Genomic DNA, 4,435 nt, shown 5'->3' with positions numbered 1-4,435 from the left:
GAACTAGCCACCGTTTCCAGTTTAAAAAGGGAAGAAAATCTTTCTCTGCAGTGTTTGAAATGCACAGGTGCTTACCGGCACAGCGTTTTGTTTCCTCGCTGCTGACAGAATGGGGCTTGGCTCACTGTCCGCAGCCTTACAGGGCCATATCCTGCCGTCGATTGGGAAGCTGAGCTCCCCACAGAAATCAATGGGGAGCTCTGTTTTGGGATCAATGGCCTGATAGGGCCCACAGTCAGCAGCCACCAGCCCTACACAACTTATACAGAATGAGGCCCATGGAAAGTTGAATCCCGGCCACCACCGCCTAATGCATTTGTGTTGGCTGCTCAGATCTCTCCCTGATAATAAAGGCACCCAGCTTCTCCGGGCTGTCTCCCTGACACTGTACCAGCACACCGCCCTCCTCCCCGGGGGGTTACACCACAGACCCCATCCATCAATTATAGATCTGTTGAGGAGGAGAGATCTGCAGCTCCCTTGACCACCCCGACGTGCCTGCAGCTCGCACATCCAGCCAGCCACAGAAACTTTCCGGGCTGCCAGGTCTGTCTTTTGTTTCTTTCTTTTCTTCTCTCCCCTCCCCACCAGCCCCAGTGGATCTTGGAAACCTTGCTGGGCAGGCGGGACCCAGCTCCCAAGCTGGCTTCCGGGCAAAGCCAGCACTAGCACTGGGGCTGGAGCAGTGGGATGCTGCAGGCAGACAAGGGCCTGGCCTTGGGGAAGCGGGGCAAGGACCAGGTGCAGCTGCGGGCTCCATGCACACACCCTGCCTTTGTTGCAGGGGCTCTTTAAATAGGTGCCTCACTCCTAGGCAGCACCTCTGCTCCTTGCCTGTCCTTCCTGCAGTGGAAACCCTGCACAGAGATCTGCATCTGCTTTCTCTCTCTTTTTTAAACAAGGGGAAGGCCAGCGACTGCCTGCTTTGGGGAGGTGGGGGAAGCCTGCTCGCAGCTGGGCTGGCAGAAAGATGCAGTGGTTTGGGTAAGGAGGATCAAAGCCCGTCTGGAAATGTGGGAGGGTTGGTAGGGGCTTCTAGGCGTGTGTTTTTATTGTTTCCTCAAGGTACATATCTGCATTACATGATCATTTAAAAAAAACCCCACACACCTGGAAGCATGCTCAGAGCCTGCAGAGATGCATTGCGATAGGGATTTTTTTTTCTTTTGTAAGCTGCACATCTGCCCTGCTAAAATAAATGGGGAGATGCTTGTTTCCCCTCTTTGCTGTATGAAGCTAATGGCCGAGAAATATTGCACGGTGCAGCTAACTGAGTACCCGGACAACTGCCTCCTCTTTCTGTTTCTTTTTTTCTTTTCTTTTCTTTTTTTTTTTTTTTGGTGTTGAGTGTTCCGAGGTGACTAAATTTGCCTTGTTGAGCCTTGTAAAATCCTGACTTAATCATGTAAACTTCTGTGTAAGCAAAATAGACTAAACTTCAAAGGGTCAAAAAGCCTTCAGGGATTTGTGCTGAGACGCCAGCAATAGATCCTAATCTGCCTGCAGAATTCTGGCTATATTTGTCCAAGGAACTGGTACCAGCAAACTCTCCAAGGTAGAGATAGTGGGTTGATTCAGCCTTTATCCCCTTAGAGAGTATTGGCTTCAGGAGGCTCTCAGGCAGCGCTTCAACGCCAAGGGAGCTCTGCTTGCCCAAAAAAAGCTCGAAAAACGAAGCACAGGAGTAATTTGAGATAATGACTTTGTAACAGGCTTGGGCAGACCTTGGACAGAAGAAGTGAAAGATGTTATCACCCCAGCATTCCTCTTAAAATGCAGCCCCCACCCCCCTACTCCCCTTATTCCCAGTTAGTCAAAGCTACATTAACATTCCAGCCAGGGCTGCTAAACAGAATCTTAATTAGTCCTGATACTCTTGTGCAAGGGGTTTATTCATTGCACTCTTAACTAATGGTTGCTGTCAGGGTATTTTTTTTTCCTCTTCGGGTTCTTTGGGGATATCGTGTTCTGCTGCAAAGCATGACAGAAATGTAATGTGCATGCAAAAAAAAAAAAAGCTTGCAGATCTGAAATCTTGAGGCTGAGGCTGACTCCAGCCCTGTCTAATGGTGAGACATTGTTAGGACTAATGAGAATAACTTCCACAACAGATATTTCCCTGCCTCTTGTTTATCTTAAAATTTAATGGGGCTCTCTCCCTCCCTCCCTCCCTCTCTCTCTCTGTTTGTCCCCATTGACAGAAAGCATTACAAAGTTGTTAGTGTTTTGAAAGCAGCTAAATTTGTCTCCGCCTCTTGCCACCCGCGGCTTGGAAGTGGCCAAGTCCTGCCAGGACCTCCCCCTCCCCTGAAACCTCTTGCCCCTCCAGGTGCCAGCCCCCCCTGCGGAGCCGGGCGAGGTCGCTGTGCCCCGGGCGCGGGGATGCTCCCGGGGTCCAAGCAGCTGCGGTGCACTGCGAAGCGAGCATCCCTCCAGGTGAAGGGCAGCGTCACAGTATAAGCCCCGGCACTAAACCCAGAGCAATGCAATAGGGATGCCTCGCCTTTGACGTTAAATTGAAGTGACTGTTGCATTTATCAGCACCGGCCAGTAATAGTTATTTGCCTATAAATCAAGGCTTTGCTACACTGATTTCGGAAACAGATTTATAAGACTATAAATGACCATTTAGTTCCTTCTGGAGAGAACTAAAGGGGGAGGGGGGTGGACCCCAGACAACCCCAATCTGCCTTCTCCACGAGGAGGTCTGTGGCCCGTCAGCTGAGAGGCTCCTTCGCCCTAAGCTTGCGTAGCATTGATTACTCACCAGGAGTTCACAATAACTATCACGAAGCTAAACTAATTGAGACAATCATGCTAAGTTACAGTCGGGCAACAAGGTACCATTGATGTGGTAATGCCTATAGAAATGCAGACGTGCGCCTCACCACCATTTAATTGCTCCTTTAAATCTGTTACTGCAGTGTTAACTGGCTTAAGTATATATTGCTGCCTTTTATTGCCTTGATGTGACAAATTAAAACATACACTCTGGAAGCCGCATTCATTGGCGGACACAAGGCGAGGGCAAAGCTGTCAGGCTGCATTCATTCATGCATTCTCCCAGCCCCGGGCTTCCCGGTGCATTTCGGAGCCGGGGGAGAAGGGGGGACTCCCATGCGGGCGGGACGGGGCAGGATGCAGGCGGGAGCCCAGGCAGCGACTTGCACACTTGCGCCAGGCCATTTAGCCGCGGCGGGTTTATTATTTCCCGAGGGGACTCATCGCCCCCCGGGGAGCGGGCAAATCAATCGCTTTATTCCCGCGGGCCTGCTGAGCAGCGCGATCTAGCCCCTCTCCCGCCCCCGGTATGAAAGTAGGGGGTGGTGGAGGCTGCTTCCCGCTGAAGGCGGCGTGCCCCGTGGTGGCCCGCCCGCCGGAGCTGCGGGCACCGCTGGGTGCTGGGACGGCGGGGCTCGCTCCGCGTGTCCGCCCCGTCGCTCTTTGCAGCGGGCGCCCTCGCTTTCCCCGGGCCCGGCCCGGAGCCGGATTCATTACTGGAGGCTCCAGCTAATTACCAGCGCAGGGAGGGGGGAAAAATAAATGTCCAGTTAAAGAACCGCCGGTAATTATAACGCCGCTGCTGACATGAACGATTAATAATTGATCACAAGTGATACACAATAAATGGACAATTTATCTCCCTATAACAATGCGAAGTCTTAGTCGTCGTCCCCCTCCTCATTAATATATAGACCAGGGGAAATATTCCCAGGGAGCAGGACGACTATTCTCCCCCACCGTTAAGTAATAGTAGTCCTATCATTATTACCATCATTAGTAGTCGTATTAACATTGGTAACATTACTGCTAGTGTAGGAGTAGTATCATTATTGTCATTATTAATAGTAGTAGTAACATTAACAATATTAATTGTGTAGTAGTATCATTATCATTATTAATTGCAGTAGTAGTAGCAGTAGTAGTATTAACATCAGTAGTAGTAGTAGGGTATCACTATTAATAGTAGTAGTATTATCAATATTATCATTAGTAGTAGTAGTAGCATTAACATTATTAATAGTAGTAGTAGCATTAACATTATTATCATTAGTAGTAATACCCTTACGGTATCATTAGGGTACCATTACTAGTAGCAATAGTACCATTATCAAAAGTAGTAGTAGTATCATTATCATTAGTGGTAGTATCATTAGAGTATCATTATTAATAGTAGTAGTAGTGTCATTGTTATCATTATTAGTAGTAGCAGTGACATTCTTAACATTATTGTTAGTGTAGTAGTATCATTATTAGTAGTATTAGTATTAACATTATTATCATGAGTAGTAGTATCATTATCCGTATTAGTAGTTATCAAGAACAGTGCAATAACTCTGTATTCTAGGAGGGATGTGGGGAAATGGATTCTCTCCATATTTTCCTTAATGAGCATAGATGGGAGGCTCCATGAACTGGAAATGAGCTTCTCTTC

The sequence above is a fragment of the Gavialis gangeticus genome, unplaced genomic scaffold, assembly GCF_001723915.1.
Source record: "Gavialis gangeticus isolate Ggan-Ray unplaced genomic scaffold, GavGan_comp1, whole genome shotgun sequence".
NCBI classification, from domain to species: Eukaryota; Metazoa; Chordata; order Crocodylia; family Gavialidae; genus Gavialis; species Gavialis gangeticus.
Note: the sequence above shows the minus strand (reverse complement) of the source record.